The sequence below is a fragment of the Sceloporus undulatus genome, chromosome 4 (genome assembly GCF_019175285.1).
Source record: "Sceloporus undulatus isolate JIND9_A2432 ecotype Alabama chromosome 4, SceUnd_v1.1, whole genome shotgun sequence".
Taxonomy (NCBI): domain Eukaryota; kingdom Metazoa; phylum Chordata; class Lepidosauria; order Squamata; family Phrynosomatidae; genus Sceloporus; species Sceloporus undulatus.
Window position 1 is genome coordinate 116,576,950 of NC_056525.1, and position 14,342 is coordinate 116,591,291.

Genomic DNA, 14,342 nt, shown 5'->3' on the forward strand with positions numbered 1-14,342 from the left:
CCTGTATGTCTTTAGGTAAAAAGACTGCACAAAAACTTGTATGCATTTTCATATGCATTTCTCTTCTATGCATTTTTACAAGTAATTTTCCTTAATGTACAGCTTTTTGTATGCTATTTTCTCCAACACATGCATTTTCTTGTACATAATATTCCACAATATAGTTTTGTTGTAGAACTACCTCATAGAATTTGGAGAAGCGCAAAAGGAGGAAGATAACTATATTCTTGTTTGTATATCTTTTGGACAGTGTAGAATGGGTTATTTGGGTTTAAAATGTGACCAGTGCATTGCCATGCCTAATAGTGTAGATGGAATATAGGGGGTATGCACAGGAAAGTAGTCAATGCTATTTCTCTCTGAGAAATGAAATCTCAAGGATACATACAAAATAAATAACACCGGTCACTGTGTTTTCATACACACATTGACCAATACAGTTTAACAGCACAGGGCACAGGGCATAAGAGCAACTAATACTTTATATAACACAATACTGTTGAAACAATTATCCAATGAAATAAAGGGGAACAAATGCTTATTTAAGGTGGAAGGCAACAAACACATCTTTTTAGAACAAACCCCTCCTAATAACAGAAATGTTACTGTTTTATTATGTCTAGCTTCCCCAGATTCATGTTTATTTCATTGCATGTTGCTATAATATGAATCGTGAAGCTTCAGATGCGCATCTCCACCTGCATCAAAAGACATAGAAAGGAACAGACAATGACTACTCTGCTGGTGCACCAACAGATCAATATATCTGCATCAACATAGATTGTGTACTGTGTAGGCAAGCCTGCAGTCTTACAGGACTGTTGATAAGAACATCAGTACATAAAATAAGAAAATTCAGAGATTGGGTCATTTTATTGAAGCTGTATTTTCACATTTTCAAGCATGATTGTATAGCCTTGGAATTTTCCTCCCTACCTCCATAATTTGCTTACCTTTTCAAAGTTCCTCTTCATAACTGCAACATCATAAGAGCTTCCACCTACACCACTACTACCACCACCACCCCATCTATTTATATCCCATGTTTTCCCCAGTCAAGGATTGTATGTAGCTTACAAAGATTTTGATTGAGCTTTAACATTAATATAATACAAATATAATTAAACTGATAAAATAATCAATATAATAAAGCAAGACCACTTAAAAGAGAATAAATAAACAGTACAGGATATTCTGAAAGGCACATTCCTCCCAGACCAGTCATCACTCAAAGATCTGCCAAAACAAAGCAAACAAGTCTTCCCCAACATATGAAAGGAAAGCAGGGAAAGCACTAGTTTAGCTGCTCAGAAAAGAGAGTACCAGAGTCAGGAAGCAGCCACCATAGAAGTCCCTTTATGTTATCATGAGATATACCTGTGAGAGTGGTGAGACAGTGAGAATTTCTCAAAACATACGTAAGCTCACATGGGAAAATATGGCCCTTCAGATAACCTGAGCATATGGGGTTTTATAGGTTATGAACAGCACTTTGAATTGTGCCCAGAAACAGAGTAGCAGCCTGTAGAGTTATTGATACCCAACCATGAAATAACAAGACCAGACACGTAAATTGGATGAATAAAGGGCCATTTATTTGACCTATAATCTATTTAAAGCTAAGCACTTGAACTTCAACCTTAACTTCAAACTCTGAGCAAAAAATGAAAAGCCTGGTGCAGGTCCAGCTGAAGCCAAGTGTCATTCCTAGACTTCCTCTTCAGCCTTCCCTTTGGGCACAAACACCGAATCCTGAGGTAAATCCAATGATTCGGATTGCATCCTCAGCCAGTCCTAGGAAGGTAAACATAAGGCACTCTCCCCCAAACTCCTTCAAATTTGTAAGGTTGAGCAAACCCCCCATGTCTACCCCAAAGGCAGGTTCTCTCACAACTCCACCTTCCTTGACGTGTATAAGCTGATCAAGAACCTAACCTTTCACCGCAAAGGGGTGCCAATGGTGAGTACCAAACAGTTCTTTAACCCCATATGGGCCAGTGAAACCTATTTAACAGCCACCCAAAGCCAATTACCAGTCCCGGCACATAGTATGGGGTAGGCAAAAAACCCAGGGAAAAGGGGAGAAAATTCCTACCCAGCCCCGAAGCGACCAATAAAGTTCATACTGCATTTATGGTGGGAGGGTGGGCTGCTTCATGGAAAAGAGGCAGAAAGGGGGGGTGTACTGTCCTTATATATTGACTCCGCCTTCCATCACATGCCTCATCTTGGTCCATTGGATTTTGCTTATATTGAAAATTCTGGTCTCTTCATGGAGGGTATCAAAGCCCCACCCTCCCTCAAGGCTCTGCCAATCGTCCTGGTGTGAATTGTAATAAGAAAGTTGTATCTTCCCTGCACCAAGCACCAGTTAATAATCTGACTGCAGTTCTTTGGATCAGCTGACATTTCTGAACTTTCTTCAAAACCAGCTCCACTTAGTGTGCTACAGTAATATAAATGGATGTAACTAAGATATTTGTTGCTACAGCCAGATCTGACATCTCTAGGAATAGGCAGTGGCATCACTTAGGGTGTGCGGGGGGGGGGGGGGACCACATCAGGTGACACCCCAGGGGATGGACATCTGGTGGGGTTGGACAAATGTGGCTGCTGAGCAAATGAGAAAGGGTATTATGTCCCCTTTTCACTTGCTCAGTAGCCACACCAAATCCTAAACAGTCCTCAGGAGGCTGCAGCACTGCCCCCTCAAGCAGCAGCTGCTTCTGGGGGGAGGATATGCTTTCTGTTTGGGCTCTGGTGCAGCTGCAGCCACACTGGACCCCAAATGGCCAGCCATAGGCAACAACAGCCTGCCCTTCCACTGATCCCCTGCACCTGGGGCACCAAACCCAAAGTGTCTTGGAATGGACACAGTTGATACACAGACCTCAGTTATGTAAATACACTTGTGGACATCACTGAAACATAGCTTCCAGGCTCAAGGTTGAACACAGTACATCCTAGCTGTGAATCTGCATCTTCAGAGGGACCACATCCAGGAGATAATCCATCTTCTCCACAAATAGGGATGGAAATAATTTCTGAAAGTATTCAAAATAGGGTTGAAAAATATGTTTTCTGAATGTTGGGAAACAAAAAAGAATCCTGGACTGGTGAGAATCTTCACAGTTCATCTCATTCTGCACAAAATTTGCAGGCAGTTCTGTGCAGAAAGCAGCATTTTCTGCACAGAAAACAGCCTTTTATGCATTGGAAATCATACTTGAATGTAGAGACTTTAATTCATACAAAGAAAATGTTGTTTTCTGGACAGAAAATGCTGCTTTCTATACACATCAACCATGTGAATATTTTATGTAGAATAAATCCCCAATTACAGTATTTTCTGCACAGAAAACATCATTTTACACATGCAAAGTAATATTTGAATATAAGAATATTAATTCCTGCACAGAAAATGCTGTTTCTTGTGTAGAAAAGGCTGGTTTATGTGCAAACAACTACATGGAATAAAAAGACTCCCAAAGTATGAATAGCCTTTGAAAACTGGTGGTTTTCAAAGATTTTCTTGAAGCAGGGAGAAAATGGATGAATTCATTTGTTGCTACCATTGAGAAGAAACTAACAAATCTCTGAAGCTGGGATATATATTCCAGTACCTTGTCCAGAAACTGAATGCTGGTAACTGGTAGTATGGTAAGATCCAGAAAGTAATTTATCAGCTGCCTTATAACTGCCTCCTTTAAGCATGGTAGAACTTTGTCTTGTTTTATGAAGACATTGACCAGTCCTCCTCCTGTTTTGCAAGTCCCCCTTTGGCTTTTTTAAAAAAAATAAGCCAAGAGGAACAGGGGCTGAATATACATGTGATGACCCTCACTTCTCCAAGAACACTTTCTACATCCTTTGGCTGTACAAACTGAAAGTTATCCATTATCACTGGACAAGCAGAGGCCACAGTTATAGCTACTAGACCCGTATTAGTTATGCCATCAAAGTCAGAGGAGATCTGAGTTATTGTGGCAGAATGATTGTAAAAGAGCAACTGTAGCAGTTTCAGCCTTATGAAGGTAGGGCTTCAGCACTCACTGTTCAGAAATGAACTGTTTTTCCCTTTTTTTTTTTGCTCCAGTGGGCTCTTTGTTCTGTAGTAGGTTTTACAGTTAGCAAATCATATGCTGCATAGATACAGAGACAGAGATCCTGCATCAAGCAAGTGGAGTGTAATGTTACACCAGTGCAATTCTGTGTTCATCCATATATCTCTATTTGTTGAGGATGGTGTAGAAGGAGCTACTCCAGTGGTTCTCAGTCTGTGGGTCGGGACCCCTTTGAGGGTCGAACGGCCCTTTCACAGAGATCGCCTAAGACCTTTGGAAGACACGTATTTGCATGTAGCAAAGAAAATAATTGTATGGTTGAGGGTTACCACAACATGAAGAGCTATATGAAAGGGTTGTGGCATTAGAAAGGTTGAGAACCACTGGGATACTCTCTACCCCTTCGTGCTCTGTCCAAAACCTCCTGAGATGACAACTCTCAATCCTGGGGGTGGCCGGATTCCACCACTGCTGCTGGTGCTTACCAGAGGGAAGGGAGACAGTAGTGAAGCAATACAGACATTGGCAAACCATTTCATCTGTGCTTGGAGGAAAAAGGAAATGGGAGTATGCTCACAGATGGAATGCACTCTTTTCTCCCTACTGTCTTGAAACCTCTTGGAGTTAAGAGATATAGGTGGGAGAGGGGGAGGTTTTAGACAGTATCCAAAGGACTACAAAATAGCACTGTGCATTCTTCCCAAAAAGACATACACAGAGACATAATTGTATATATGTCACTAAGAGGATTCCAGCCAGAATTTCTCTTCTGCACATGGATTTCCCTTGTGGGATCAAGGCAATCATGGCTGACATGATAAATAAAGTATTTAAACAGTCATGACTCATCTATTTGATTATCCCACCTCATCAGGGTATGCACATGACTCACCCTGCTTTGTACCCATAAGGAGATGAGAGATTGTCCACATCTCTGTCATGACTTGTAGATCCAGTGCTTTCAAATTATGTGGTGGAAATTGTCCCCCTGCTAGGATGAAAGCTGTATTTCCACATGGAATGGGAAGGGGGTCATCTTGTTCTTTTGCTTCAGGAAGCAGACTATCTGAGCCTGGCCCTGAGCATCCACAGGCAGAAATCACAATTTCATGTCTCTGTTATGAGATGTAAATCATGATTGACCATGGGGGGAGGAAGTACTTTGAAGGTGGGTGATGTGCAAGAGTGGCAATGGCTTCAGCTGGGGACTGACTCAATGAATGATACTAAAGATGTCCACAAGTAACTGCCACATGCCATTATTTAAAAGCACTGGGAAGAAGCAGGTTCAACAGCAGAACAGAAATATTTGAAACCAAAGTACTGGTAGCTGATAGCTGTTTGTCAATCGGGCGATGAACCACATTGGATTTTAGTGTGAACTCTCAAGAAGCTACCAAAAGTGTGGAACCTATTTGAGGATAGGATTCAGTACCCTTTATAATCCAGTCTAAAACTCAGAGTAGATTCACTAGCCCATCAACACAGTTACCACTAGGTAATACTGAACTGAGGGTATATTCTAATGGATGCTATCAAAACACTTGCTTCTTCACTTGTGTTTTTCAGTTATGCAAATTCATGTGTCTGAGTATTTTCACCTAACTGCTGAAAACTGATGAATGAATGTCATCCTCACTGAGGTCAAAAGGGGGGTACACAATAAAATACCAATTTTATAGAGTATTTTACCTCCTAGAGTGAAAACACTCAGTTCAGCTGCAAATGCCAGTTTAATAAATGTGAGAGACAAATCCTAAAAAAAAAAAAAATTACACAAATTTCTCTTGAACCACAAAAGTATGGGAGCTTGCAAAATGAGAGGCAGATTTTAATTACTATACAGCCTTTTGACATTAAATATTGTATGTCTAAATTCACAAACCCTGGAAATTAAAATAATAATAATAATAACCCACATTCAAACAAGAAAGAAAAATGTTTATAACATAGCAGATGCAGAATTTTGCTCCTTTAGTTTTAATCACTTGGACATAATTTCAGTTTAAGAGCAATGCTTACCCTCCTTCTAGCCTCCTCCTCCCAAGTGTCTCCAAAAGCTGAATAAATTTCTGCTGACTAAACTTGCAGGAGAGGATTTTTAAATGAAGAATTACAGCACAGTTACACGGTGAGAGAGAACTCATTAAAGCTGGTGTGCAGTCAGTCAGTCTGCAAAGGTGGCAGTATTTGCTCACACAAAATGCTAGCGGCATGAGTAAGTCTTCAAGTGGAAGGAGAGCTGCATTAAATGCGTCTCAGTTTCTGCATTTGAGGGCAAAACCTGACTGTTGAGAGCAGAAATCCCACCTCCAAAAATATGTACTATTTTAAATATGAATTTTCACTCCACTCACTTCTGTTTTTCATCAGTTTTTCCTGAGGGCTGCCTTGCTATATTTCTTGATTGGTCACAAGGCAGCCTTACCTTATCAGGCATCATGGGAGGAATGAGATGACACCATAAAAGTACACAAAAGGCTGGTACACAACACCATAAAGTGGCGTGCTCCCGGCAATACTAGGGGGACACCATCATTATGGGGTGCCATCCACACGTCATATGTAATGATGATGTCATGCACGTGCTGTGTCCAAACAGCGTGGTAGATGTGTGACATGTCTGCACCACCCCAGGTCGCATATAGTAGCCTGGCAAAGGCACGGAAAGGAGCTCTGAAATGGAGCTCCTTTTGGTCCCTCGCATCCTTGGTGTGGCAACCAAACGGCCGCACCAACAATGCAGTGGCTAGCTCTTTCTCTTCTTTAGTGCTGGGGTGCCGTTGGTGCCTAAGGTGCAAGGGCCGGATGGGGGTCACAGGGCTGCCAGTGAGGCTGCCCTGGCCCCAATCCACCGCAAAAAAGGGCGGGTGCAGACTTCCCCTTTAGGGCAGTCTGTACCACACCATAGTTAGATAGATTCAGATGTAGAGTGACATTATGAAGGCAACATGAACACAATTGAAAGCACATCCTCGCTGCTTGAAGGTTCTACCCTGATAACACATTTCAGTCCTCTCCATGAGAAAAATTTTGTTCAGAAGTTCTCATTTCTCTTGAAATATCTGATCTGGCTTGACCTTTGGATTATATTGAAGAAAAAGAGTCAGTGTTGTGTAATGGTTTGAATACAGGGCTGGGTGACCTTGGGAAAGTCACACTCTCAGCCACAGAGAGAGACAAAGGCAAATCCCCTCTGAACAAATCAAACAATAAAGCCCCATAGGTTTGTCTTAGGGTTGCCATAAGTCAGAAAAGACTTGAAGACAAACAACCACACCAAATATTGGAGCAAGGTAGCCGTTGAGTCTGAGCAATGACTTCTTGATTCAAAGCCTAGGGATTTCCTGATTTGCAGCCAAATCTCTTAGCTAGTTCTTCTCAATAACTCTCAAATGTTAAGTATGATGTATATACAGAACTGGTAAGATGGGAAGGGGGACATTATGATGAAAGGCATCTGCTGGGTCCTTGGGAAACAGTGGAGCCTTGGCTAAGTTTTAAATAAACCTTCAGTGAAACTGTTTGAGCTATTTTAGACCCATCAACAACAACAATGGTGTGTTTGTGAAAGAAATAAAAGAATCCTGTTATTTTACCAGTGAGGCAACTGCTAAGACCTTTGTCTAAGACTTTGTCAAAGCTGGAATAAAACCTAGGGACAAAGAAAAACACAACAAAAACAGAAGGTCTTGCATTCACAATCATAAACACATCTTTAGAGACAACATTTTCCTCCGGGCTTACACTTCATGATAATGAATTGGCAATGCACCACTGGGTAAGTAGAGTATGGATTTTATCCCCTTCAAGCAACTTTTCAGACTCTTTTCTTATGTTTCTGGCAGGAATTGTCTTCCTACAGATAGAGATAGTATGCTTATGGAATCCCCAAGTATACTTGACACCATATGTAAACCTATTACAAAAGACTGAGGCCTGAGCTAGATATTAAACTGATATCAGACTTGTAACCTGTTTAATGTGGATATGTTTATTTTGCTCCCTTCCTTCCATCTCCTTCTCCACCATTTTTAAAAATTTTATCTTCCCCTCACAAAGCCTTTTAACTGAATAATTATATTTCCAGCTTTTGTAAGATATGGCCTTTTCTCCACTAGATTCTAGGGAAATGAGTTACAAATATGTCATAAGGTGAACAGCTATAGAGGACTATTTTTTTCCTACTTTCACTTAACAAGAATAGGACTTTGGATTAAGAATAGTCCCTCTCTGTAATTTTTTTGTGAGTGAAAGACGTCATCAGAAGAGTACTAAAAGTACTAATTACTGAGAGTAATTTCACCTATGCAGAAACAAACCAAGGTTTCCCAATGAGTGTTCTTCTGAAGCTCCCTAATAAATGTACTTTTATGATAACTGTTTCTGTCTCGTGCATACATTTCATCCCCCTTGTCCTGAACTACAGAGTTGCAGAATATTTTCCGACTCCAGCTAGCAATTTAGGTGACAGGAAGTTCCATTCAGGGAAATTTCCTTTTGGAATGGCTAATTTTTATTCAAGCAGGATTCTCCTTTACATATGGGAATAATTCATTTGATTTCTTGTTTACTAAGACATGATTGGGAATAACTGAAAGTGAACATTGGACTTTGCTGAAACATTTGTATGCATTAACTGTTATTTGCTGCATTTAGGTCTTATCTTTGCTCCCTCTGGTTCAAGGTGACATACCCAGCTATCTTTCTCCCACTGTATCTTCTGAACAAGGTAGGCCAAGATGTAAGAGGAGTCACCTCCCAGTGAATTTTATGGATTTAAATCTGGAGTTCCCAAACCCCAGACAGTCCAACCATTCAAGCACAACACCACACTAGCTCAACACAATTGCTTTTGAGGTGTTATCAGCAGCTACTTTATAAACCATTATAAGCCAATAGTAAACTAGTTGATGTGATTATTGAGAGACCCCGGGTTTGGCTATTGGACTAGGACTCCAGGAGAATGAGATTTGAATCCCTTCAGCCATGTAAACCCAATAGGTGACCTCCGGGAAATCACACTCTCTTAGTTTAAGGCTGCTGCCAGACTGCAGAATTAATTCAGTTTGACCACATTTTAACTGTCATGGCTCTCTCCTATGGAATGGTGGGGTTTGTGGTTTGTTGTTGCACTAAAGCGCTCAAACAGAGAAGACACAGGCGGGTTACACACCGCCATTTAGTACGTATTCTATACGTACTGCTTCCGCACCCCCCTAACCCTAGTACGTATAGAATACGTACAAGATGGCGGTGCCCTGTTCATACGGGCGCCGCCATCTTTACGTATCGGACGCATAGTGTCCAGATGTGTCGCGGCACCTATGACGTCACGAATGCGCCAGCAGCGCCTCACGACGTCACAGAGGCGCAGCAAGAAGGAGCTCCATTTTGGAGCTCCTTTTTTGCTCCGCGCAGGAGCCGCGCAGTGTGACTGCTACAGCTCCCGCACGGAGCAAGCGGCGGCGGCGGCAGACCGCCACAAAGCAGCGGTCTGTAACCCGCCTCAATATCTCACAAAACTACAAATTCCAGAATTCCATAACATTGTACCATCACAATTAAAGAAGGGTCAAATCACATTCAGTCCACACTGTAGATGCAATCTAAGAAGAAGGCAATGACAAGCCTCCTCTGAAGAAATCTTGCCAAGAAAACTGACTTTGAAGACACATAACAGCAACAACAAACAACTGATGCTTGGCCATGGTTGCTGGGGTTTATGAGAGTTGTAGTCCAAATGATCTTGTGGTCAATTTTCTCTTTCCAGTATTTTGTTTGTACAGTTTCTTGCTTGTGCCATATTAAGAGGTGGTTGTGAAGAGTGATTTTAGACTGCTAGACAGGAAGCAAAGACAGAGGCCGAAATACTCTGAAGGCACCAGATCCTGTCTGACCTTGGAAGCTAAGCTGGGTCAGGCCTGGTTAGTTCTTAGACATGGGATTGCCAAGTAATCCCAGGTACTGTAGGCTATATTTCAGAAGAAGACAATATCAAACCTATGCATATGCTCTTGTACTGTGTAAAGGAAAACCGGGGCAGTCAATAGTGCTGTCTGCTGCTCTAGATCAGCAGTGCTGGTTGGTTACCTGGGTAGAATCAGGGAGAGAGATGTCACCCTCTGAGGAGATTATCATACAGGGGAACGAAATATCCTTGTTCCATTCTTTTCCCATTCTTATAGTGCAATCATGTGAAGATTTTCATATGATGTCATGCTCATCCCATCATTATCCCATCCAGAAAGCACGATTGACCACTATTGCACAAAAAACTTTCAATGTCACACAGATCCCATAATTGTCCTGTCATTGAAGCGGCATTGCCTGGCATTTTGCATTAATAGGAGTTTGTGTTAATGCAATGCCACTTCAATGATGGGACAATAAGGCTGCGATCTGAAAGCCTTTCCCAGGTTCGTAGTCAAAGACAATAAGGATGGGGGAGTGATCCTGTTCTTATCCTGTCTATGTGTGATAATCTTCTGGTTCAGAGCTAAGGGATAAATAGGTATGGACAGGAGTCATTGTTGTCATTGTTATGTTCCTTGAGGTCTCTGTCTATTTATCATGACTCTAAGACTGTACACCTATCATGGGACTTTGTTGGCAAGATTTGTCTGAGGAGGTTTGCCATTGCCTTCCTCTGAGGTTGAGAATGGCTGACTTGCCCAGGGTCACCCAATGGGTTTTCAAGGCCAAGAGGGGATTTGAACTTTTGTGTCCTCCCAGAGCCCTACTCCAACACTAAAACTAATATGCCATTTTAACGCCCTAAATTCCCTGGAGTTGTACCTTACACTGATGAGAACGCCTGTGCAAAAATAAATAGATACTGCTTATTAGAAAAAGAAATCTACCTCTGGAATTGGGCAGCACAAATGGCCTTTGAAGCCTGGATTTTAGCAGTTCACGGCAGTAGCATGTAGAGGGGTGATTTGTTGTTGCTGTCCTGTGCTTTCTGATTTATGGTTATCCTAAGGTGAACCTATCATGGGACTTTCTTGGCAGAAAGGAGGTTTGCTATTGCCTTCCCAGGAGGCTGAAAGCATTTGACTTGCCCAAGGTCACCCACTGGATTTCAGGGCTGTGATGGGACTCAAACCCTGGTCACCAGTATCACAGTCCACTACTCAAACCATCGTTCCCTAATGCAAGTAAAAGAAAAAGAAAAGAAAAAGAAATGGTTGTCATTTGTTAAACAAACTATAGTGACAAGGGAGCAAAGAAACCTATCCCTAGCGATCAGAGCCTGTGGGACAAGCACAGAGGGGAGTCATGCTCCCCCTCAATGCAATATCATCATCAGCATCAGCATCAGCATCAGCATCATCTTGCAGAGAAAAGGATAGAGCAAGAGTGAATTGCCCTAGGATGCCAAGAAGAGGCCACCAGGTTCCTTCAAGGACTTTCTCCAATTTCAAAGAGACAGGGATATCTTTCACTGTCTGGGATCACTCTCTCTGTGTCTCTGTCTCTGTCTCTCTCTATATATTCTCATTTGAGGATAAGGGTGTGGTGTGTGTGTGTGTGTGTGTGTGTGTGTGAGAGAGAGAGAGAGAGAGAGAGAGAGAGAGAGATCTGAGGCCTTGGATGAAAAGAGAAAAAATAATAATCTGCAGAGTCATGTTTTCTCTCTTGCTGAAAAAATTATGCATTCTGGAACTGCAGTAGGCACAAAGCAAGGCAACAGGCGGCAAAGATAGTGGATGCATTAGGTAGACTTTAGATAAGTATGAAGGGGCGAAGAAAAGCTCCTCCTGCAGGGGGGTTGCACAGTTAAGTGCAAATTACCCTTCTATTATTGAAAACCCTGGGTCAGGCAGAAAGGTAGCAGATCTGGAGATTCCACTATGGGGCCTTATTTAGCGACCAAGAAAAAGGCAGTGTGGTGGCACTCCCATCCCTTTGAGAGCTGGTGAAAGCAGGGAAACTGGGACCAGAGAGAGGCCCATACATAGTATGAAGCAAGCAGCTGGCAGTGTCATCTTTCCCTGTCTCCTTTCAAAACATGCCCTTGACATCCTGTCCCCATTCATAGAAGTGTGCATACCCACTGTTGCCTGTGCTCAACTCCTGCGTGCCCAAGCCAACCCATCCACCTCCAGTATGTCTGAAGCTACAGTCCTTTACAGATGCAGACCAGGCTGCAAGAAGTGGGAGACAAGACACATACAGAGAAGCCTTCCTTTGCCAGGGGGCAGAAGGGCAAAGCCAGGCTGTGGGTAAGGATGGTCAGGAGGAGGAGGAGGCTACAGCTTTGGCAACAATGATCTAAGAGGGCAAGGGGATGTTCATTGTCTGCCTTGCCAAGTCTCAAGAAAGAGAAGGTGGATTTCAGGGTTGCAAACTACAGCCCAGAGTAGCATTCAAAAGCAGGGAGAGGTGCATCTTACCGCAGGGAAAGGAGAGATCACACACACCCATGACACCCATAGGCGCTGGAAGCTCAGTTTCACAGGCAGAGAAGCCACACACACACACACGTGCACACGCACAGACACCAGTTGAGATGTCACAAGGGGGCTGAGGCTGCTTCCCACAGGTTTCATGAACGCAACCCTCTTCTCACACTTCTCACACATCATCACATCATCATCATCATCATCATCATCATCATCATCATCATCATCATCACAACCAGGTTTGTCAAAAGGAATTCCCTCCCTACAGGCTCAGAGAGAGAGGCAGGGGTGCAAATGCCCACCACATGCACACACACACACACACAGAGAGAGAGAGAGAGGGAGGGAGGGAGAAACACACACGAACACAACACAAACTCAATTGTTCTTCCTTTGGTCGTCTGGATGTTTTTCGGATCTGGGCTCGGGCTGTCTGCAAAAAGAAAACGATGAATTGAAACCCACCCAGGGCGGGCTCGTGTGCGTGTGTGTGTGCATGTGTGTGAAAGATATACATATATAGTGGATATAAAGCCTGTCTTACACACACACACACACACACACACACACAGAGAGAGAGAGAGAGAGAGAGAGACAAACACACAGCCTGTCTTATTATATATATAGTGGATATAAAGCCTGTCTTCCAAATGTCTAGGAGAAAACCCCGAGAGAGTTGATAGCAATGCAGAGTTGGGCTCCCTCTCTCTCTATTGCATGCCTATATAGTATGCAGAGACAGAGAAAGACCAGCGAGCCCAGGCTTCTTCCCTAGCCGTTCCGGGGGATGTTCCAAGACCAGCCAAAGCCTTGGGGAAGCTGGATCTCTCCCCCTTCCCCTTCCCTCCCCTTCTCTGACCCCCCCCCCCCAGCTCCGGAACCCAGCCCCTCCGCTATATCTATCAGACTGAGTCCAGCCTCTTTCCCTAGTTCTCCAGGGCGATCGGTGGCAGAAAACCCAGAGAGACTTGCCTGTCTCTCTCTCTCTCTCTCTCTCTTGAGCTCTTTCGTGGCTGGATCCAAGCTCGTCCTCCTGCGTCGCCTTTTTTGGGATAAGCTTTGGCTTGAGGTCACAGCTAACCCACCCTCCCCAGATCAGGGCCTTCGATCTCCAATGATTAGCATTCATTATTAAATTATTAGTATTAGTATTAAAGTCCCACCCTTTGGTTGGCTTCCTGGCTCCTCTGGTTGGTGGGTTTCGTGTTTGCCCGGTGGTTTTGCTCCTACTTGGACCCCAGAAGGTTTCTCCTGCTGCTGCTGCTGCTGCTTGTGGTGCCAGCTTGGCATCGTCCCACTTTGAATATCCGATTGCCCCCCTCCCCAAACCTGAACCCCTTCCAATACCCCTCTGGGTCCTTCTTCTTGGGAAGCGCTTGGGAAGCCCTTTGGAGTTACCTGCCATGAGATGCCAGCTCGCCTCCCGGGACCCCTGGCTGCCCAGGCACCTCGCCTCCTGAAAGTCCACCCGGTGAGTACCTGGGAAAGGGGTCCAGGGGTGTGTATCTGTGTCTGTGTCTGTGTCTGTGAAAGCCAGCCTGGCAGTGCCAGGAGGACCGGGCATCCCCAAATGGAGGACACACTAAAGAAAGGGAGGACCTAGCCAAACGGAAGGCTCAAAACACTGATCTAGATCTCCTAGATCTCCCTCCTAGATCTCCCTCTAGAGAGGTCAGTGCTAGCTTCTGTGCCATGCTCAAGATGGAGGACCTTTTGGGATGCCTCCTCCTCCTCCTGGACGGCGGAGGAGAAATGGAGGACACGTCCTGGAAAAGGAGGACCTCTTGGGAGGAGTCTCCCTCCTGGTTAGCAAGCGATCTCCTGATTGATTGACAGCTCTAGCTCTCTGCTGCTTTCCTAAGCACAACTA

General features: G+C 43.7%; 1 protein-coding gene across 1 annotated transcript in view; it reads left to right on the forward strand.

Moving 5' to 3' along the window:
* Nucleotides 1-13,429: 13,429 nt before the first annotated feature.
* BRINP3 (BMP/retinoic acid inducible neural specific 3) overlaps nucleotides 13,430-14,342 on the forward strand; it is a 316,730-nt gene continuing 315,817 nt past the window's right edge. Inside the window, exon 1 of the mRNA XM_042466360.1 lies at nucleotides 13,430-13,943. The gene's annotated coding sequence lies outside the window, so the exon portion shown is untranslated. The remainder of the gene's footprint in view (nucleotides 13,944-14,342) is intronic.